Source organism: Hyposmocoma kahamanoa, unplaced genomic scaffold (assembly GCF_003589595.1).
Source record: "Hyposmocoma kahamanoa isolate Upper Pololo Valley unplaced genomic scaffold, ASM358959v1 93, whole genome shotgun sequence".
NCBI lineage: Eukaryota > Metazoa > Arthropoda > Insecta > Lepidoptera > Cosmopterigidae > Hyposmocoma > Hyposmocoma kahamanoa.
In genome coordinates, this window is record NW_020654810.1 from 17,383,342 (window position 1) to 17,408,659 (window position 25,318).

Consider the following 25,318-nt stretch of genomic DNA (forward strand, 5'->3'; position numbering starts at 1 on the left):
GTATCAACAATAAAACAAATCAATTTGACGGTTTCACAATCAAAACGTCACGAATCGAGCCCAAATAAACCAACTTTGGATAGAAGATTGTCCTCTTTTATTAAATTTTCGCTAATCAAATTTATGTTCTATTTCATACTGTGCATGTCATTAGTGCTAAGCTCAGTTACGTGGGGTGTACAATAAATGATCCCTTCCTTAATCTATCTTTATATACGTTTAGAGAATTGTACACACGCCAGCACATCAAGCTACACATTGATGTATCTTGTTCCATTGCACTGGAGGCGATTTTCGAACAAAAATGTGTAGTCTGATGTGCCGTTGTCCGTACAATATAAATAAATAACGCAAACACTTATAGTCCCGCACTAGGGAAACCTTGTATCGCGGATGCCATGGAAACACACATAGACACAATTTACCACAAATTACAAATTACACCCAAACTCACGAGAGAAATAAATGTAGGCCATATAAATATTTCTTCCGGCACGGGAATCGAACCCGCGACCTATGTGTGGCTGCCCGGCATGGTAACCGTTCGGTCACGGTGGTAGTTTAAATATTTAGTATGTACCTATACTGTCTGTTTGATATGATCTTTTTTATATTGAGTTGGCGACTTATCATTGTACTTTATTGTAATGCCCGCGAATAGGGGTACTTGAAATCCGATTTTTCATCGATTCCACTACTGTTTTCCTGTATTCTTTAACAAAATTCGTGTTAAAGTCAGCTCTTTGTGTGAAAGTGGTTTGAACCCTTGATCACATTTTCTTTGAATGTCCTAAATTAACTGTCATGACTGTTTTTTGTTTCAATTATGATCCTCATAACAACAGTCTGTCGAAGAAGTTCTTTCAAAAATAAATTGCCGCTGCAATCCTTGCTTCTGCCTAATCGTTGGCGTTCTCGATCAATATTAACGGACAACATACATAGAAACTGACACTGGTTTAAGCCTAGTGGCCGCCATTAAAGGTCATAATAATAATAATTGTGATTCTTGTATGGTACCGTTGGATTATGTGAATAAAGACTAAAATACTATTTGTGGATTTTTAATTTTTATTGAATTGGTATACAATTATTTTTTGTGAAATTGCTCCTAAAACGGCTAAAAAGTCGTTGAAAAACCAAATATACATATAGATACGACAACAAGCACATAGAAAAATTCGTGAGGTCCGCCGCTTCGTTCCGTGGCTTAGTTGGTATAGCGTCTGAGACGGTATGCTATAAGACGTCGGATCGAATCCGTATTAATAATTATAACAGACTATTTGTGGGGTTTTGCTTTTTTCATCATAACAGAACATGGTGACAGTCGCCATTGAGTCGGTGGCTTATCATTGTATCTATTGTTCAATTTATATTCAATTCAATTAGATTCACTATACAGAGACAAGGTGTCACTGTATTTCCTTGTTACAATTTTGTAACCATCGCGACTAGAATAGGTATCTAATATTTTGATAGTTATACATGAACGTGAGTGTGGGTAACTCAGCACTTACCACCAAATTAAATGTAGGTACGTTATTTTCGTCGTATATTTCGTTGTGAATATTTAACACAACACTCGTAAGTACAAGTTAAATAAAACTGTTTACGAATCGTGAACATCTAGTAAAACTACTCAACCACTTCGTTGTACCTTACAATGTCGTATACACAATGTTTAAAGTCTTAGCTGAATATTGGACTTCATGTCGTTGACATTAACTTTATCAAAAAAGTAACTGTATGCCTCATGGTTCGCTATATGAAAACAGCGAAATGAGTTTCTATTCAATCCCAACAATAATAAAGTTTTACAATCGCTAAGTTACACCATAAAACCGAACGAATATCTACTTCTATAAACTCAGTCAAAGAAACGCAACAAAACTTGGGTTAGGCTCTTTTTGCTTCCCGCGCGGCGGCGGTAAGTAGAGCTGTGTAAGTATGTGTGTGTGTTTGTTCAGTAACTGTGTACCATAATAGTATTTCGTTATTTGGACATCATATTTTTTTACATATATATATATATATATATATATATATAATTTAAGTCTGCATACCTGTGTGCATATATTTATGTGTACGTATGTATATTGATGCTATTTATATGGTTCATTGTATTAGTTATGTAAGTAACGGTATTTTTTTAAATTATGTAGTTTATTGTATTTTTCTTTCATTCCCTCTTGCTCGCTGTTGCCCGCTTATAACCTTAGCTCCACTACCTTGGGATGGCTGGAAGAGCTCTCTTTTTGAGATAAGTCCGCCTTTGCTCTCGTTACTTGGCGCAATAAAGAATATTTACAATAATGGCTGACGAAACAGTTTTTCACTTCGTTGTGGTATACATATAATAGATCCCTACAGCTTAAAAAAAACCGTGGATTTTTGCTGTGGTCTCGTGACGTCAAAGATTTCACATTAGCGAGTCTCAGTGTATGAAAACGATACGCCTACACATACATATACGCCAAAAAGTCTCTTCGCTCTACTCCGTTACGGTTCAAAATTGCACTAAGTCAATCCAGTGACGTCACTAAAACTTCGCTGAAATTTCACCGATATCTATGTGTTCCAATGGCGCAAAAGGGTGAACCAACATTGGAACAAGCACGCTTTATTCAAAAGTTGTGACAGCTGTCAGGATTGTTGTATTAGGAAATATCGTTTGATGTCAACGTGAACAGATATAAAATCGGATGAGATTTAGAATGTTTCTGAAACCGGTTGTCGTGTATGTTGTATAACCTGTAATCAATGTAATCTTGTAATATGCCATTGTTACACTAAGTGTTTATTGTTGTCGGCCAACCACTTACATACGACTATATATATCTATACTTCCCACGTAAATTGTTGTAAGCCACAAAATAATTTTATTAGATTTTATGTTAAATATACCTACCCTTTTTTATGTATATTATATGTTCCATATTTCAAAGTATACAAATCATGTAGTGTTATGTTTACTTTCAAATATGGAATTTATAATATACAAAAAAAAGAATAATAATCTTCGTGGCTAACAACAATCTACGTGAGAAGTATCGATCTATACCCTACTTGCACGTGAAGACTGTGTTTGTCAAAGACTTCCTCGTATTAAAGTTATTTGTAGAAAATCATAAGAAATACTTGGGATTTTCAATTAAGAGTTTCAGCTCGAGGACGGCGTAATTCATGCGAAAATATTCGAGATAATATTCGCCGTAATTCTCTGGATTATGTTGATTCGCTTTAATGGCTGTTTGCTTACATTATCGAGCAAGACAATTACGTCATCGAGGATACAATTTGTTACAAAAGCGATGAAACCTATCAGCTTTTTTATGGTAATAGGTGATAGACACCTTTTTAACGAACTTCAAAAGAGGAGGAGGTTATATGTCTGGTTGTATGTATGTTTTATATATGTTTTCCGATTTGTCCGTCATTTATGGACCGATTTTGAAAATTCTTTTTTGTTTGAAAGGAGGCACTCTCGTGGAGGTCCCACTGTCACCAAGTCAGAATCTGATGAGAGGATCCATAGAAATAGATTAAAATCCTCAAATTTTATACGCATGTTAGTGTACTTTCCTATTTTTCTGTCAAATGTAGACCGATTTTGAAAATTCTTTTTTTGTTTGAAAGGGTATACTCTCGAGGTGGTCCCTGATGCCTACGATGCCAAAGCGATGATGTTTCATTTCGGCTATGAATATCTAATTTATAAAAATATTTTCCGCAAATAAAAGTCGAATTTTCACTTGACACAATACACACATCAAAAAAAGTTTGCGATCACTTCGAAAAACTGAAATCTTTTTTGTTACTGTAGATTATATTATGATTTTTTCTTCTTTTTAGATTCTTTATTTAAAAATAAATTAGAACATAAAACAATGACCCCCGTTCAATTGTTTTTTCATATAAAAAGGCTTTCAGTCCTAGCTTACGCTCATTCAGAAATCTGATTTAGTCAATTATAAGCGATTCAAGATATTTTTCGCGGAAAGTTGTGATTGAAAAAATGCCAAGAGGATTATCAGAGGTTTTACGAGCTAGAATAGTAACTTTGAGGGAAGAAGGATACACCACGAGAGTAATAGCACGCAGACTTGCTATATCCCAATCCTGTGTCGTGGCTACGTTGCAGAGGTATCACGGAATGGGGAATTTAGCTGACCGACCCCGCAGCGGTCGCCCAACTGTTTTGACAGCTGCCCAAAAGCGCTATATTAGATTGCTGGCAGCCCGTGATCCAACAATCAACGCCACTAAAATAAAAGCAGAAGTCAGGGCCGCCTCTGGGCTTGAAGTTAGCACGCAGACCGTTCGCAATTGCTTGCACCAGGCTGGATTACGAGCACGGAGGTCTTGGCGAGCTCCGCTCAATTCCCTGCAACGTCAACAACGAAGATTGCAGTGGGCTAGACTTCGGCAAAATGAAGAAGGTGAGGACGAAAACATTTGGCAAAACTGTCTCTTCGTTGACGAATCCCGAATCAGCACTCATCCAGATAACCGACGTGTTCGTGTCTGGAGAAGACCAGGCGACCGTGAAAGACAAAGAACAGCCACTGGAACAGTTCAGCAAGGCGGAAAATCGGTGCCTTTTGGGGTGGCATTATGATTGGAGCTAAGGCGTTCGCCTTTGATCCCGTATCGGGGCTTCATGACAGCAGACATGTACAAAGCAGTTGCTATTGATGATATCGTCAGACCATTCCGAGTAAACCATGGGCACCAATTTGTACTGGTCGATGATAATGCGCCCGCACATCGAGCTCAACGAGTCAATGCTGCTCTTCAAGAATACGATATCACACGATTAGACTGGCCTGCCGGCTCGCCCGACTTAAACCCAATAGAGCACGCGTGAGATGCTCTTAAACGAGCAGTATGGAACCGTGAGCCACGTCCCCAGACAGTTCCAGAGCTCAGGGAAGCCGCTATTGAAGAATGGGATAGGTTACCCCAGGAAATGCTGGATAACTTGATCCTCAGCATGCCCAGGAGGATCTTCGCATGTATTCGAGCCAGGGGAGGAGTTATTTTATATTGAATTCACACCTTTTAATAATAAATTGTTGTTTAAGTTTAATTAAACAGTCTTTTTCTTTCTATGAAATTTCTATCACTATTACATTATGATTAATGGCTCAATTTTTTAAAATAAATAATAAAAAATTGTTTTATATTTTAATTTCAAACATGGTATTCCTATTTAAAGAAAGCATACAACATAGATTTTTTCTTGATAAAGTTAAATTTAAAGAATTATAGGAGCTTATGCTATTGATCGCAAACTTTTTTTGATGTGTGTACATGTATAATTATTAATTCAAAGACCGAACACTTAGAAATACATGTAATTAACAAATCACCGTCACCATGATAACTAGAAAAAAGAATGAAATGTAAAAAGGAGTCCCTCACAGTCCCATTGTCACGAAGAAGTTAGAATCTGATGAGGAGATCCCACGGAAGTCGAAAAAAGCCGATTGGCAAACTTTTGAAGTCGGTTTATTTTTTTCAATGAAAAATTTAATAAATGTACAATTATCTCTAAACTGTTTATGTAATTTATAAGCAAATCTGCTGAAATGCTTCAGTAAAAGAATGTGCTCCATCTAGCATTTCTTGTCTTCAAAACATTCAAAAGAATGTCGAAGCCGAACGTTGAAAGAAAATTCAGAGAATAAAAATGACACTTTCTTACAAACTAGGCCAAACTTACGTACGTCCATAATGATTAATGTGGCCATTTATTTCGTAGAGATCCCAAGGGTTCGGAAAAACTTGATTGATGTAGGACGGTCGCGGGTTGCCTGTAATATCTGAGGGTTTCTCATTTCCGCGTTGTTCTTACAATGTTTGCAATGGATTTATGGATATGGGTTTCTGGGCCTTTTTTGTGTTACGGGAGAAAGGAATGAATTGACGTGGTTCGTGGAAGAGATAAATTATATATTGTGTCCATTGAATATGATATTCGGCTTCTTCCTTTAAAGATGGACGATTGCATTCAAGAAATTCAAGTCTTCTTTTTAGTCCAAGAATAGAGCTACTCTTTTTAACATTATAAATTCAATAAAACAGTGAAATCAGAATCGTCAACAGAAGGAATAAACGAAATGGTGGAAATTAAATTTCGACTATTTTGATTAATTCCACAACCAAAACCACGACATTTCGATGAAAATAAATGTAAGTGTAGAAATCTTATTAAGACTCACCTTATTAATTAGGATTCAACGCATCTATTTACTAATTATAAATACGGCACACCTATCTATTTATCTAGAATCAGGCGATAAATTTGAGCATGTACTTTAAACATAATTGCTTTTAAAATGTTTAGAAAGAGAAGTGATATCGAATATTAAAGACTTGATGTCTTTTATGCTATTAGATTATAGTCTAGGTGAAATTGTATTTATTTAAATTTTTTATATTTGAATTTATCCGTTTTTTGTGGAAAATGTATACTGTTACAAAAAGCAGACAAAGACACACAGATGTAAGTACCTACAAATAACTAGACAGTGAATCTTTGACTGTTTCTTCTAACAGAAAATTTATTTCAAACATATTTCGTGTCAGATATTAGGGTGGAAATCATATAACTTGTAAGATTCCATAAGGTTATACCGTGTAAATGCTATTATTATGTAAATAACTATACAGTCAGAAATTTCGTTTATATCGAACCGTTCTTCTTATGTTACAATGTGTTGCCAACTATCTTTGAAGAATTAAAAAAGTTTCTACTTTTGAAGTGTTACATTTTAGCGCTCATTTTAAGAACAGGCGGAGAAGTTTTAAGTTACGTAAACGATAAATGCCCTGAACTGATAGATCGTAAAGGCGACGCGTTTAATCATTATAATGACAAACCCCATACATAACTTTGCAAAGCCGTCTAAAACTAATGCAGATGGGCTGGGATGTGTTACCTCATCCACCGTATTCTACCGATATTTACAAAATTCTTTGAATATACATACATGACTTTGATAACAAAGAGCGAATTATTATGAAAAGGGAATTCTAAATTACCCGAAAGATGTCAAAATATTCCTAGTGTTATAGCTACATCGACACAATCGATGATTCCACCATTGTCAAGTTTTTTTAGGAATTTTTTTTAACAATTTTACCGGTGAATTTCGCTGATAGGAGAATCAACAAGAACAGAACACAAACATACACAGACTATTACAGAAACAAATTGTTGTTACTTTTAATAAATAAATATTTTTTTATGATACCATATAACGGGATGAACAAGTCGTGCACCTGGTGGTAAACGACACGCCTATCCATAACAGTTGCAGTAACATTCAGAACTTTAAATCACAAAGATTTGCTTCCGTCACCTTGAGACATAAGTTGACAAGTCCTATGTGCCTGTAATTTCCTGCTTGGCGGCAGATTTACGTAAGGTGGCAAAACTTCCCCGGAACGAACTCTTTCACATAGAGATCTACTGCTGTCAAATATATAGGACATACACATGTACAGTCGCGTGCACTGAAATGTATACGTTCACTTATTTTCGAAAATATGTAAACATCAGATATTTCAAAAATATGTAACCTTGTGCCGGTTTCAAAAATATGTAATCACGACATTATTTCAAAAATTGTATACTTTTATTTCAAAGAAAATGACAGAAGAGTCGAAAAACAGGTGCTAGATTCCTTCTGTGTCAAAAGATTGTAGATCAAAATGGCCAATACACTATTGATTAAAGTTTGACATTTATTTTTTCAAACGTTTTTCTTTGATACTTTGATACCGCAAGGATGTTTCGTCAACCCTATATAATCCGAGTATCGATTAGTAAAAATGACCTTAATAAGCGTTGAGTGTGCAAAACCTAAAGCTGTTAAGTCAATTTGCGACCAGCCTGTCCATTTTCTATTAGTAATTAAGTAGCAGTAGAGCTCCTTGTGAAAGGTTCGTCCAGTGAAGTACTGTCACTTTACCTATTTCTGCAGCCAAGCAGTAATGTAAGCATTACTGCGTTTCGGTTTTGAAGGATGCTGGTGAAATTACAGGCATATGGGACTTGACAACTTATGGTCCAGGATGATTTTTGTAATTTGAAGCTCTAATTGGCTGCGTTTGACATGGACAGGCGTGTCGCTTACCACCAGCCGCACGACTTAGTCGTCCCGTTACTAGGTATCATAAGAAATCTACATATAGGTATATAATACAATTTTTTTTATTAAAGTACAAAATATATGAAACTACAATAGTGTATGTATTATACGACTGTATGTATATATGTTCCACTATTACCAACCCTATGTGATTAGTAACAGCGGAAGCTATTATAACTATTACGTTACTTTCCATTCCGTTACCGTAAATATTGACTCAGTTACAAGAATAGGAAGCAAGGCCATTAAAATAGTATTATGTTGCTACGAATAACAGGTACGGAAGGAAGGATATTCCATTGTTTGTTATATGTTTTTGTAGCAATAAAAGATGTACAAAGTAGATTTTAATAACTTAGTCAAAGTAAAGAAGGATATACTACAACTATAAAAGGATATTTGTAATATCGACTTGGTAGCCTCTCAAGCAGAGGCCGTGGGTTCGAATCCTGTCTCGCACCTCTCAGTTTCTCACAATTTACGTGCCAAATTTTATTTGAAATTTACCACGAGTTTTTCGGTGGAAGAAAACATCGTGATGAAACTTGTACGTAGAAGAAGGTTCACAACTCTCGGAAGACGTGTGAAGTCCCCAACCCGCATTAGGCTAGCGTGGCGGACTATGGCTCTGGCCTGAGAGGAGACCCGTGCCCTGCAATGGGATGTATAAATGGGATTGATGAATACGAATCGTTCTGGTATGGCACAGACGCCGGTTCCAGTCCTGTCAGATCGAAGGAATTTTTCTTTGTGATCGATCTTTGTATTATTATAATTATAACAAAGTAAGTAATTTCACAACAAATAATTGAATATCATGGTAACAAAATATCACAATATTCATTAAAATCAATATTATTATTTGTTCACCTTTTTAGTAATGCAGGAATGATACAACATTTAGTTAATGTATTTCAAAATAATCCTGAACTCTGAAGCGTAATTAATAACTCGAACAATGAATAAAATATAAAAACGAAATCAATAATAATTAATACAATAACAAATTCAATGAAGCATTAAAACAATAAAGCAGTTGCCGTTGATAAGGCTGAGTACATTGCTCAAACAATGGCGATCGTCCCTGACATTGAGGGGTCAGCCAGTGATGTACAGCGTTTAATCGATCCGAATTTTAGATAACTTAAGACGATGTTAGTTTATTTCTGCCCTTCTTATTATAACAAACGTAATCGACATTTTTAGCGAAATTGAGGTATTAATGTACATGTGATAAGCGGAACAAGATCTATAACTTCCTCTAATCGGTTTTTTATATATTATCTGCGTAATTGTCACTAGCAAGAAAAAAAATTATAGTTGCCAATATTAGAAAAGCAAATGCGTTACTTATGATTTTGGCAAAGACGTTTACAGTCCTTACTTGTTAGCTCACTGGAATATTTTAGTTCAATTAAAAAAGGAACCAACATAATATGTATATAATAACGTTCTTTATTTTTATTCAAATCTTATATGTTTTTATTCTCGAGAGCAACCAAAATACAACTGTATTAATCGAGGTTTTCTTATTGATTTCAAGTGTAACACTTTGTCCGCCAGTGATTTGAAATGCATTCAGAATACGTAAGGTCGGATGGCACGCAATGGGACGTGACATTGTCACAAGGTCACGCAAATGTCATTCAGTCGTGACTACTACGGGCGGTCACGCTTTAGACCGTAATACCATAAGTTTTTCAGATCATTATAAAAATATAACGCTGCTGTCAATTCTGCCACAAGTTTGAAACTGGGACATTTCCTGAAGCTTGAGTATTAGAATCAATCAATCAACCAATCAATATATTTATTCGCCATCACAGGTCATAACGTGATAGGGTGTACAGTCTTATTTAGTCAGCTATGATGCACCTCTTACAGAGGCATACGAAAATTTATGTCCAATCTAATCTTAATTTATGAAATATTAAATTATACATTACAATGTCAACTAATAAATCCATGTCAAAACAAATTTCAAATTAAATCTATTATGTAAATATTCAATTATAAACATATATACTATAATTCACACTACATTGTCATTCAAACGTTTATCAACCGTGTAATAGTATTTTTTAATCAATAGCCTTGACAATTCCCTCCTGAACATATACAAGGATAGGATTTTTAACCTTTGTGGCAGTTTGTTGTAGAGTTTAGGTACCATGTGAAGGGCGCTTTTTTTCTTAAGAGCTGTTTTACAAAAGATGGTGCCAGTGGTGAACATTTGAGGATTTCTAGGGCGTAGATTAAATACTGGAACGACCGTTTTTTCTTGTAAACTTTGGAGTTAGATTTTAAAAATGTACATGATTCCAGTATGAAGAAACTTGGGAACATTAGCACTTTTAACCTTTTAAAGAATGGTCGACAGCTGTCACTGGATCTAAGGTCGCTAATAGATCGGACACACCGCTTTTGAGCTCGTAAAATGATTTCCCTATACGAAGCGTTTCCCCAGAAAATTACTCCGTACCGTAGAGTCGATTCCACAAAACCATGGTATGCCAACATTACACTATGACGATTGTTGTTTTTGGAAAGTCTGTAGAGAGCAAATGAGAATTTATACAATTTATTACACATGTGTATACAGTGACTTACGATATCAATTCCGAGCTTCTACCTTGAACACCCAAATCAGAATCATTTTGTGAAAGATAATGTTCAAATTGGTTATTTTATAACGAATTAGTTAACTCTTCAAATTCAAAGTGATAACCTCCCTACATTTATGGTAACAAGGCGACGGATCGAACAAGTGCATATTTACGATACCAAGGAAGTATCCTGAAGGTAGCAAATGTACTACAAGACATAAGGCGTAAAAAGAACATGTTATTCCTTTTATAATGTTTTGTTTCAGAACTCTTAAAGCCCTGACCTTTAATATAAGGTCATTCTAAGGTCACTTCTGTTTGGAAACTTCTTTATAATATACTCTGAATTATAACAGGTGACAAAAACGGCACCTGAACCAACTGGCGTATAATATTTAAGTGAAATTTATGGCCAACTCTGTTAAGGTGGTACACCACTGTTTTCACACACAAGCTATACTTGTTTTTGTTCAGGGGGATGTATATACGTGCGTGTGTGCGTGAGTATACGTAGTTAATTTTTGGAGTGTTCTTTAACCATTACCGGCTATGGGAGTGCACTCTAGTCCTCTGTAGCCTGTAGAGTGTCTGAGATACATTTAACATGTTTATTTTTTATTATTTTATATTTACTTATTACAATGCATACTAAATTTTGATTTGATACCTACATATTTGCTTTTATCATTACCATACAAACATCGTTTTCTTGAAAACAATTACTTATTGTGCCCATTACTGTACTACTTGTGCAAATGATACACGATTGATCATACCACATTAGAACATAGAAGAAAGTCACGTTTAAACATTGATACAAAAACTTTTGTATAAAATGGGACCAGAAATATCACCTTAAAGACACATTTGTAAATTACATTTTAACGATTAACTAGTCCAAAAATAGTAATTACTATCTGACTTTCCTGTTTAAAATGTATCAAGTACTAACAATAGCAATCAATTTAATTAGATTTTCTTTTATATCTAAAGAACTTTGTTCGTAAATTAAATTCACAAAACAATTTTCGTTTCTATATTAGATTGTCCTCGGAGCGGGCATAACATTTTCTAAAAAGTAACATATCAAAAAAATATTCGGTATCAGGAAAAAGACTAGCCTATTTTTTTTTTGTAATATTCTATCTTAATAAAAATTGTTCGATATACAGTGAGCTCAAAAGGCACAATTAACACCACAATAAAATTTTTTAACAATGACGTATTTGACGTTTAGAAAGATTTTGTATGCTAGTGATAGCCAATTAAAATACAACGAAAATTTCTGCCTAAAATAGATGTATGTTTAACATAAATAAACTATTTATCTAACAAGTTCTTAAGTTTTCCTGGTGGTAAGACATGGAAAATGAAACTATTTTTAGGGTGTAAATCGATTATATCAGTTTTTTCAAACAACCAACGTTTCAGACCTTTTATAAGTCCGATGGTCATTCTTGACTGACTGAGTCAGTTATAAAAACCGAAATCAAAACTTTGGTTTCTTGGAAAAAACTTGTCCCACAATGTATTATATATTTCTTTCTTAGTAGGATGGTATATAGGTCAACCTAACGATTTTTACATAATATGATGTAACTCGACAAATTCATAATACAAATTATAGCGTGTCATACTACGACGTAACCAAACATTACCTACATATCATCGTAAATAAAATATAAAGTTCTAATTTAATAGTCGACATCATGTTAATGGCAGTACATGTTTGTTCAATAAATTAAACGAAATAGATTTTGCCACAGCCCCTTATTATGTATGAAAATGTATTATGAAACAGATGACAATAAAGTGAGTAAATTTGTTTAATTTCATGACGTGAACGCGCCATAAAAAAATGCCAGTTAAGTAAATAATAGTTATTTGTTATGCAAGGCTGCAAAGTCGTTGTTTGACGCGAGTGCTTGTTTTGAAACCTGAGCAAGCGAAGGATTCTAAGATTCTGCATGGCCAAGTTTGCCATAAGAAGAAAATAAAGCATCTCGTATCGTCTAAGTTTTGCATAAAAGTATAAAGAGTACACCTACTAAAACTTTAAATAACAAATACGACGCAATTGATTTTTTATGAAAATAATGGAGGGAGAGATAATGGGCCTTACGTAATGGGAATATAATTTATATGGCCCATTAAGTTAAAAACGAATCGGAGAAGAATCGTTCAACACGGCGTTTTGCTATTTAGACATAATACCGTAAAGGTGAGACTAGATTAAGACCCTTAACATAGCGACCATCAAAAACTAATGTACGTCGAAATTATGACTTCTCGTTAGCCAAAATCGACTAACATATAATTTAATGCCACAAAGCTATGCAGACTATTCCGTCTCTCTGTACGTCACTCTGGCAGCCAATGTCACGGTTCCATTCATTGGCCGGCTTGGCACCACGCATGCTCTGGTGCGTGACACTGTTTTATTTTTATAGTTTTTTTCCCACGACCGCGACAGGGTGACGTGGTTAGTGCAGCGGAAATCCAAGGTGTTCTGAAGAAGTTGGAACCAAAAAAGTCTTAGTAGAGACGTAAACAGGTACCTTTTCTGTGATTGTTCATACCTAGCCAATATTTCTATTCTATACTATAACCTTGTGACAAAAACTGTAATTAAATCTATTGTTTACTTACGAAGTACCCGAGAGCTACCTGCTTTGGATTCTGAGAATCTGGGTTCACGTCTAAAGTTGTAACTTACCCATACATTATATGAAGAGAGCCGAAGCAGGAGTAGGATACATACCTGTAAATAAAATAGAATCTGTTTAATAAATTATGTGTTAAGTATAGATTACTATCATGGAATGACTCTATCTCTATTTCTACCCATCTATCGTGAGAACACTTATTACAAAGCCTGTTTTAGACAATAAACTTTATAGACCACCGAGCGGCTGTAAATTCCATTCTAAATGTAAACACAATCAACACCACTACGTGAACAAAAAATCCGTTGTCTCTGTTGTACTTAACCGCTTAGAAAGTAAACTGAGGCATCTAGCCTCGGACATGTCGTCGCTAATACAGAAGACGGATGCACCGAGGTCGCGCGAGTTCGACCTCATCATCCAATATCCTGCGCGTGCGCTGCTAGCCACAACTACTGTTTACGAACTAGAACTAGTTGTAGCCAGGTTGAGTTCTTTGAACCCGCGCTTATGTAATTTAGCTGCCCAAATTATTTACTAAATAGCATCGATCTATGTACTCTAAACAGTGAAATGTATAAATAGGTATTATGACAAGTCAATTTTGTTACAAAATTTTTTCGTGGTTCAGAAAAATTATGTACTCCGACGTTATCAAAAGTATTCACATTCGCGCATACATGCTTATGATACTAAGCAATAGGACGTACAAATTATACGCCTGGTAGTAAGCACCTATCCATGACAATTGACAATAGCGCATTTTTCCCACAAGTCCTTTATAAAATTTCACCTTGTAGACACCATGTTTCATCATCATAATCATATTTTTTTAACTAAGCAGTTGTTAAGAAAAAAATAAAGAGTTTTTTTGTATTGAAAGGCCTGCCCAGGGAATTTTTATATATAATATTTTTTTTATAACGCACACACTCAACATAGCCCCGCACTAGGGAAACCCTATTCCATGGACGCACACATAGACAACCACAAATTACACCCAAACTCACGAGAGAAATAAATGTAGGCGATACAACTATTTCTCCCGACCCGGGAATGGAACCTGGGACCTTTGCGTCGCAGTCCGGCATGGTAACCGTTCGGCCACCGAGGCAGTTTAGTTGTATTTAGTTTAGTTGTCGTCTGTATGAACGTACTTCCTGAATAAAAACCGATATTATGTTTGATGAATTAATTAGTGTCAAGTTCTTTTTGTTAAATAGCCTTGGGTGCGTGCTATTTTGAGAATTTTTCGTATTATTCCAAGTTATTTTTAATATATTTTAAATATAAATATCTCTCTCGTGTCTACTTTTATATAAACAGTGTTTCCTAATATGATTTATATATTATTTGTTAATTAAATCACGTAGAGTACGGAATAAACTGAAAACACCATTGATCTACGAAAACACACAAATTCAAATAAGTTTTCTTTTCGGTATTTCTCGCACTTAAGTCTTTTTTTTAAAAACTGGGTCAAATTATTCAATTTAATTAGAAAAAGAATATTATACAAACAATTTAAAAAATAGATGTGTTGATGGAGATTCTATATTAGTCATAAAAATATATGTGAAAAAAAGTTGCTGTGGTCAATTGCAGTGCCAACCAGAGTATTAAATCAGAGAGATCTGAGAGGCACTTCTACTGCGCCTGTCACTCTTGAGACATTAGTTGTGTGTTAGTTGATTAATCCCATGTGCCTGTAATTTCACCAATACCCTTATACTTCAAAACCGGAACGCAGTAATGCTCACGTTAGTGCTTGACGGCAGAAATAGGTAAGGTGGCGGTACTCGAATACATTTTCAATGATGAATACACTCTTAAAAATACACAATATTTACCATAAAAAACGTCTATTCATCAACTGAAATACAATCAAATTAAAACAGCTGTTGAATACAAAATGTGTCGCGCAATTAAGCAGCTTGTATGTATGTCTAGCAATTTACGCTTGATGCTTGATTTACGTAGCGCAGGAGTTGACAAATTTATCTTATATAAAGATTACGAATTCTACTGCAATGCTATGAAGTATAACCAGGTTCATTCACGCGTAACCTAACTCTATTAATACTACTAAATCTGTTAACTTTCAACAATGCTCTTTTGGTTAATTGTAGAACGGTAAGCGGATTCATCAATATAGAGGTACATGTATCTAAACAATTTTAATTCAGACGCGTTCGAGCACATTTTGGTCTTCGCTTAATTAATTGCTTGGGGATTACAAGGTTATTACATGGTATATTGTACTACATAGGAAAATAACACAACATCTGTCGCCATTTTACAACTAAACGTTTGTTATGGTTTGTAGGCTGGGGTTCCACCACTATGTCGTGGATATTCCAAGGAGAAGCACGAAGCGTTACGTTTCCTCATTTAGTAGCAGTAGAGGTCCTCGTGAACGAGTTCGTCCAGGGAAGTACTGCCGCTTATCCTATTTCTGCCGCCAAGCAGTAATGTCAGCATTACTGTGTTCCGGTTTTGAAGTGTAGGGATGCTGGTGAAATTATAGGCACATGTGACTTGTCAATTTTTGAATCAGGGTGACTGGCCCAGTGGCAGATCTTTGCAAGTTAAAGTTCTGAGGATCGTATTCCAGAATTCTACTCAATGCTCAAGTCAGGATTTGAGTATGATTTAAAGCACTCGAAATCATACTCAAGTCCCTGCCATTAGGGTCGTATTTCCAGTGCTTGTGATGCCAGTGCAATCCTGACTTGAGCATTGAATAGAGTTCTAGAATACGACCCTGAGTGGCAATGCAACTGTTATAGACAGGCGTGTAGGTTACCATCAGACGCACAAATTGTTCGTCCCGTCACTTGATATCATAAAAAAAAAACGGTTATGGAGTGGAATTCCTTACCTGCACACTTATTCCCTGAATGCTATAACTCGGGTCTTTTCAAGGCGCGAGTGAATAGGCATTATTTAAGTGTGCATGCTGTATCATCAACTTCGTCGTCACTTTCCATCAGGTGAAGTTGAGGTCAAATGCATATTTATTTTTAAACAAAAAACGAAATTAAGACGAGGAGATAAACAGAAAAAACTCCTATATAGTTTCAGAAATGATTCTTCAATTTGCATCGACTTTCCGTTAGCCACCAATGTCCTGTACCGAGTCAATAAACGTCACAGTCGAACAGTATTTGCATCAGAAGCCATCTGTCTCAACAATCATTGCAGTAAATAGAGTAGAAAACATTCACAGGCCATTTGTTCGTTCAAACAAAACATCACGGAGCTTGCGTCAAATCGTGTAATGGATAGTAAATAGTCGTGACGTTAGTGACGCTGTGTGGAACATAATATTGATATTGAATAAAATTGAAAAGACCACATGAGTATTGTAATTATTTTCTGTAAATAGTATTAATTTATATAACAGTAATAAATCTATATATTAACGCTTTGTTTTAAATTTATAATAAATTTCCTTTTTATCTGAAATGGACGCGGAGAATTCTGGGCCTAATTGTAACGAGGTAAGATATAATTTGAAAAAAGATTAAATTGCACAACATATAGCATAACGACCTCAATGGTCGAATGTCTCGCACACTGGTTTTTTCATGGTGTCGCCATCTATGAGGTCCCGGGTTCGATCCTGAGCCGGAACAAAAACTTTTCTATATTGTCTCGAATCTGGGTGTTTGTGGTACCGTCTTTGTTTTCGATTTCCATAATACAAGTGTTTTAATTACTTACTATGAGATCAGAGCAGCGGGTGTAATATTGTCTAACATATTAAAATACTTATAGTGTGTGCAAGTAAAGAAATATTGTATATCTACGATTTTTGAGTTTCATAAAATCCTCTGACTCTACAAATATATAATAATCATAACTATCTATATAGAAAATATTAATTGCACTTCTAAAATCAGCTGTGAAGTATAAGTTGTTACATAACCTTACTTTTTGTAAGTCTCTTATAACTTAATATACACAGCCCTCAGACCAAAATCAGCAGAATTCGCAGCGATGGTCTAACAATATTATTTATACAATGTAATAGATATTCATTATGGATTATTTTAGAGATCTTTTATGTTAGTTTTGTGAGTGTTATTATTAAATTAATACCATTAAATAAGTTAGTGGTGTATGACTGTACTTATCAACTGTCTGAAGTGTCGCGAACTGTGCGAAATTTTGTGTTTTTATGTTTTTTTTATTTTTTTTTATTATTTTTTTATCTTTTTTATTTTTCTTAACTGATCATTTGATCAATGCCTATTTTATAACTCAATTTCTATAAGCGGGGAACTGTTTGTTTACAATTGTATTTTAATCTCTATTATATTGTAGTATAAGCTGTTTGTACCCTCTTAGATAAAATAAATAAATATAAAAATAATATAAATACGCTATTAATTTACATTGTAGTCCTACTATATCACATCACTCGACTCGTTGCTTCTTCAAAGGACAGTTTATATATTTGCAGTAGTAGAGCTCCTTGTGAAAGAGTTCGTCCAGTGAGGTATTGCCACCTTAACTATTTCTGCCGCCAAGCAGCAATGTTAGCATTACTGCGTTCCGGTTTAGAAGGGTGCTGGTGAAATTACAGACTCAACGTATGTCTCTCGTGCCCCTCAAATCTTTTGCGATTTACAGCTTTGAGTGGCACTGCAATTGTTATGGACAGGCGTGTAGCTTACCAACAGGCGCATGACTTGTTCGTCCCGTTACTTGATATTATAAAAAAAATGTTGTTGCTTTTACAATTTATGATTTAAAAAAAATAATTTTTATGGACCACCGAATGGTAGCCAAGAAGTGAAAAAAAGTAAGACATTCTACAGACAGTTGTGTTGACGCACCGTCATAGTCGGAGGAAGTAGATGGATGAGACCAGTGTAAGATTCCGGCAATAGGTGAAGTTGGATAGTGAATAAAGATGATATTAATTCAATGATATGAAACAAAATATACGGGGTTATTTGTAGAATACTAACAACCTAGCAGGACTATATTACTGATATCGTAAACAACAACTTGATCTATGACTTTTAAAAATTGATCACATTTTACTAAAAAAAATAAAAATATTTACATAGATCACTCTAAACGGTGATTAGCTCTGTGCGTTAACAAAAGAAATTTGAGTGTTATTATTACATTAATACCATTAAATAGGTTAGTGGTGTACGACCGTACTTATCAACTGTCTGAAGTGTCATGAAATGTGTGAAATTTTGTGTTTTTATCTTTTTTTTATCTCTTTATTATCTTTTTTTATTTCTCTTAATGGACTGTGTGATCAATGCGTATTTTATAACTCAATTTCTATCAGCGGGGAACTGTTTGTTTAACATTGTATTTTAATTTCTTTTATATTGTAGTACAAGCTGTTTGTACCCTTTTAGATAAAATATATAAATAAGCTATTAATTTACACCACTTTTATTTATGCCGGGGACGACACGCATTTAAACTTTCTACCAAATACATATCTAAAAAGTGTCAGATAGTACAACAAGAACTTAAAAGTTTCTTTTTGGTAAAATTATTATGTTTTGTAAAAAGTAATGGAACAAAAGTTGTGTTTTATGATATGTTTGTACTAAATAATACAGTACTGCGAGGTTGTTAGTGTTTTGCAAATAACCCTACCACTACCAATACGTATGTATTAGAAAAAAGTATATTTTGCATTCTTTCTAGTCGTATGCGGAGATTGTCAGTTGTTTTGCTGTACACCTCATGATGAAAAGTGTGCCCAGAAGTAATGTACTGTTGATGTTTAAGATGAAGAGCAATAGTTTTTCGAAATTCACATTACGTTTCATACGAACTGTTCAATCTAAAAAGTGTACGATATCGAAATGTTTTCCTTTTTTATAAAGTTTTTAATTTATTCACTTTTAGTTGGTGGAAAAAAGGCTTTTCTGAAAACGTATTTAGATGTTTTATTAGTTTATCCATGCCTGAATGAGATTTATTGGTGTACTCGACGTTATGCAAATTAAGCAATTTATTTCACTCTGAATCGTCTACCAATCCCATTTAAATTAATCATTGGAATAAATTTAAATTTATATTTGCTTATAGCTCTCTCAAGATATAATTCCCTGAATAGACTTTCTTTGAATATTTTATTGTTTTTCTCGAAATACACACGTGTAACGAAGTACTTAAGGCCAGGTATTTAGAGCCTAGATTTTAAGAGGTGAGGAGTGGGGGGGGGGGGGGGGCTCGCGTCCAGCGCGCTAGAAATTAATTTGAATAAAATAAGAACAAGCGGAGAAAATTTGACACAGAGATCCGACGCCGACAAGTGCCCGATGGCGACTGACGGGGTTGTGGGCGGCGCGGCGCAATTTAATTATAAAAAACCACTGAGCAATTTTCAAATTTTAGGATAAGTAACTAATAGGGCTTCACTTGAAAATCAAAATTTAAAGGTTCTCTGTAGTACTTAAAGAAACATATATTCTTAATAAAAATTATCTACAAAGTTAGATATTTTATTCTTAAATAATTAGTTTTAAATTTTTATTTTTGCCTGTTTTCAGGATTTTATATGATCGGATAAAGTACATGTAGAGTAATGTATTGCTCCATAGCAATACATTACCACATTCTCTAGACAATACACTTAGGTGTATATTTTTAGTAAGAAAGTTATTTAATAGTAAATACCTAATCCATTTGATCTAGCATAACAGTTTTTCCCGCTTCTCCTCCGGTGACTTGCCCTAACTAATTATATTTTCAATAATAATAATTCTATTCTTCACTATTCACTGTGGATTAACGGTATGACAAAAATGATAGGTATTAACATTGACTTACAATTATATGGACGTCGGGTCCGCGCTAAAAAGTGTCCGCACTTGTAAGGCGCTAAAATCGTATACAGAGCGCGACACTCCGCTTTAGTCTTCATTTGTTCTACTGACAGCGCGATACTGCGATGACATAACAATTTAAATTTCGAATAGGTTGACTTGGGACATTTTTTTCGTGGTTTTTGTATTAGACCCGTCGTCCATTTATTTGTAAGTCAATGGGTATTAAAGTCAATTTGACCTTTAGGAGTTCCAGTTATTGTTAACACTTTTAAGTTCTTAAAGCAACAGTTATTAAATAACAATTCTTAGTCATGTACGTGAACGGAAACAGCGGTATCGTTTAAGAAAATTTTTGAAAATTTTGAATGGTTGCCAGCCGAAATGAAATTATCTAACGTCAAGATAGTTTGGCAAAACTACTGGCGGATGTTGAATGCCGTCAATTATAGAGTATATACAAAAAGAGAGTGTGGGTGGGTTTGTAAAACTTTATATGTTTTATTTTGAAACTAAAATAGCGCATTTCTAGTTAGGGTGGAGGTTGTTCCTTTTTCTTCATCTGAACTAATATTTATTAATTATCTTTTTGAACAATTGTTTCTAATTTTTGTTCCTCTTTCTTCATCAGAATTTTTTTTATAACCTTTTTCAAAAATGGGTAAAAAGTAAAAAATAGGTCAAACTAATTTTCCTAATATTTGTTCTTCTTTCTTTAACAGACCAACATTTTAATTACTCTTTTGAGCTCATTTTTCTTCGTTCTTCTCGCTTCATCTGAAAAAAGTTTTTAATTACCTTTTTTGAACTCATATTTCTAATTTTTATCCTTCTGTCTTCATCTGAACAAATTGTTTATTACCATTTTTGAATTCATTTTTGATTTTTATTTATTGCTGTCTTTACTATCGTCAAATATAAAATGAAATATTTGTATAATATTTCATAAACTTATTCTAGTTTTTTAAAAAGCAATAAATTTTCGGATTTTGCTAATCTTGAAGAATGTTTTTGTTCAAAATGTTTTTAAAAGTCAAAAGTCAATTTTATTCGATGGTACGCATCATTTGGAATTCAATTTACATGACTTCGAAATATTTTAATAATAATAATAATAATTCATTTATTTGTGAAAACACAGGTTAGATATGCAAGTTGACATGTACAAAATGAGTAGGTATAGTTTCACTGTGTCCGGCCAAACATTTGGCATACAAACATATTGAAAGTACATAATATATTTGGTATATGAATATTATAATACAAACACAATTACCGGTGTTGACAATATAAAAATGAAAAGAAAAAAAAAGAGAATATATTTAAAGTATTACATATGTTTATAATATCGTTAGTATTCAAGAATTTATATTTATATGCTTCTTAAGAATTTATATGCTTCTTTATGTCATAAGTCGTAACAACGTGCATATTACCTTGCCTTCGCGCAAGGACAGATAACGATCGTTTTACTTATAACACGCTGCAAGTCACAGTGCAGAAATGATCATAGATAGCCGGTATCTATACGTGTATCATTTTCTTAATTTTCAGTAGTAGGTACGAAAATCACGAATATTTATAGCTACAGGATTACTTCGTGCCCCTCTGATTTCGCGGGAAAGAGCTGAGCAGCTGCGTGCTGTTTAGTCTTGAGTATATATTATAATAATATATATTTTTTTTTAATTGAACATCATGATGTTTTTACTACTATAATATTCAGGTATTTTTTGTTTGGGAAAATACTCCATTAGTTTTTACATTATTCGCATCCAGTTGGATCGAAGGAATTTTTTTTTGTGTTTATTCGTTCTTGTTACAATAATAGTTTAGTAAGGAAAAACAAGTTATATTTTTTTCAAATGTTATTGGGGTGGCCTTTAAAAACAGCCTATGTGTTAATTTTGTATTTAAGTAGTTACATTGTCCTACTTTCTTTAAAAAAAATAAAGTTTTATATCTCTGTGGCCTTGTTACAGAAACTTTAAAAATTTCCATACTCTGTAAAATATTTCAATGTAAAATACGAATCCAGTTGAACGACTGTTTATTAACACACTACGTCAACTACGTGGGCAGTACAATAAGATAATAATAGCTTCGCTCAGTAATGGAAACGTATGATGCAGGAAAATTAACACTCCTCTATTAATAAAGGTCAATTAGTGTAACGCTCGAAAGTACCATCGTACTCTTTGCCTGGAATCGTCGTAACCATAGTATAATATGACAAGAATGGTAACTCCATACAAACGTAGAAGGGTGGTTTGTAAATTTGTACGTATATAGAGATAGTGTCAAGACACGCACATGTTAATATCACTTGTATTATCTTCAGTAGTGACTTTAAGGTTTTAATTAATCTTTTGCTGATTTTACTCGAGTTTGAAGATATTTACTTGGTAAATACAACCTTTCGAGTTATCTAACGTATCGTTAGTTACGATGTCACACTGTGGCGGCCATGTTACGTATTAGAAATTCTTTAGTATGATTGGATTGTAATCAGCTAAACTAATCAATTTTCCTTGCTGTTTTTATATAATGACTTTTAAAATGTGAATGAATGAAATATTTGTAGCGAACCGCGTCAATCGATACGAATCTTTTTGTATTTTACGTAGTTTTATTATCAGTTTTGGATTGGATATCTAAATTTACATAAATGTATTTGATTTTGTCGCCTTTACTTTGCTTTGTCTGTTTGTCATGCCAAAAGCAGCACATCTTTCAGTTTGTTCTTGTTCGAGTTATAAGGCTTTCGTTACGTTTACGTACGTTCATATATTTGCTCGTTAGCGGAGTTGTACTCTCGTTCTCCATCCCACATACGTCCAAACAATTAATGTCAAATAAATAATACTCGACCAAATTAAAAGCCAACATCAAGTATGAAGCTTCATTATCATAGTATTATTTATTTGACAGTAATTGTGTCGGAGGCTGTCGGACGCAGAACGTGAGTAGAGGGCAAGGTCCCATGATATTTATATTTCGAGCGTTACCCTAAATTACTATATATAATATATAAATAATATATATAATACATAAATATACGCAATTTAGATCCGAAAAAGTAGTTTCATTTCCAATTTGTTTTTAAATAACCTGTGACTGTATATACATGTTGAATATCCATGATGTTTTAGTATCATGATTTTTATATATCGCACTGCTATTACAGTAGCGTTATAACTATATAAAAATAGGGCTATGTTGAGTGTGTGCGTTATTATTATTATTATGTCTCGAAAAATACGTGAAATTCAAGATTATACCATTGTTGAACCTAAAATTTGATTCTCTACGCGTCAATAAAACCGTCGTTAGAATATTGTAAAAAACAACTAAAATATATCTACTTAACTCAAAATGTGCCACGTTTTATGTGAGCTAGTTCTGGCCAAAATAGTCCTTATTAAATAAAAAACATGAAATAATTTTTCCTCTTTTATTTTTAAATATGTATATTTGGCAATTAGGAAATAACCTATACATAAATTTACACAGATCTTCCACAAGAAGCGAGTAATTCGTTTTTCGTCGATTCTGAGAAAAAGCACTTTTTGAGTTAATACACTATTTTATTAACAGTGCGATATGTATATTTTGTGAAAATTCTTTACTACTCTCTTATTATTATTGATACGAAGATCGAATACAAAGAAAAATTCTCTCTCCAGACTCGAACCTGCGTCTGTGGCCACCGCTTTTAACAAACTGAATGTTACGAATTTTTTTATGTGCTTGTTGCAGATTTTGTATTACGTTTAAAAGTTTTCAGCGTCAGCTCCACCTGTGAGAAACTTATGAAAGTTTCTTCACTCGGCCACTTTATTTTTAGATTTTTCTACTTTTAAATATTCTTTTTTATGTAAAGAAGGAGGTAAACGAGCAGACGCGCCATTTGATGGGAGGTGGTCGTCGTCGCCCATGGACATTTGCAACATCAGATGAGTTGCCTATGCGTTGCCAGCCTTTGAGAGAGTTAACACGCTTTTTGAAGAACCCCATGTCATAACGCAAAGGAAATAACTTCAGGAGGAAGATCATTCCACATCTTGCAGATTCGCGGAAGGAACGAACGAGATGCCCGCATAGTCTTACAATGCTAGGCATCTAAGATGTGGGGATGGACTCTACTCCTTTGGCGGGAGGTGGGATGGTAGAAACGAGACAGTGGCACCAGTTCGAAAAGTTCCTCACAGCACTTCCCATTATAAAGACGTATTCTAAGTAGACCATAGACTCAGTAAATTACGCACTTGAAATTACAGACTTGAATTAAATAAATAGTAAACGTCGTGTTAATCAAAGAAGTTGTTATATTATTTCACTTGTGTTTTTGAGATAACATTTAAAAGAAAGTAGGTATGTATGACTGGCTTATCTTAGTTAATTACCTTGGCATATTATATCTTATATAATATGCTACTGGAAGTACTATAACTAAAATTAATATAGTGCTTCGTATTACTTACTTGAAATCTGTGTTTAGTACTCATTAGTGCAGTTCTAATTACGGCCGAACTTTAACAAGGGTACAGGCTAGGACGGGACGGACAAGTCGTACCGTACCTTACGTCGGACCAGTACCTTTAAAACCGGAACACAGTCATGCTGACATTACTGCTTGGCAGCAGAAAGTAAGGTGCCAGTACTTTCTTGGACGAACTCTTTCACAGGGAGCTTCTACTGCTACAAAATTAACTATTTTACAGTGTGTCCTATGTCTGTGTACCTCAGTTTATTCACGATTTACTTATGTATCCATACGCACCTATGCAGAAGCAGCAATTCACTTTCATATTTTAGTTCTAGTAATCATTCTGTAATGTTATTGTTTAAGTGTCGTTACTGCCTCAGATCGAATTCTAATTAATACGGTTCATTTTGCTTGGGCTGAGCGGCAGGCTTTATCATATCAGAATTTATTTTTTTACAAACGAAATTTGAAAAATGTTTATCGTATACAATACGTGTTCTATTTAGTTCAGTTGATATAAAAAAATCATTGGTATATGTAAAGTATCGAATACAACGGGTTTTCTTATAAAATTTCGAGG

The 25,318-nt window shown here is 34.2% G+C and overlaps 1 protein-coding gene across 1 annotated transcript in view; it reads right to left on the reverse strand.

The window, feature by feature from the left end:
* Positions 1–25,318, reverse strand: part of LOC113237178 (protein Tob1) — a 69,873-nt gene that overhangs the window by 29,541 nt on the left and 15,014 nt on the right. The gene's annotated exons all lie outside the window — the stretch shown is intronic.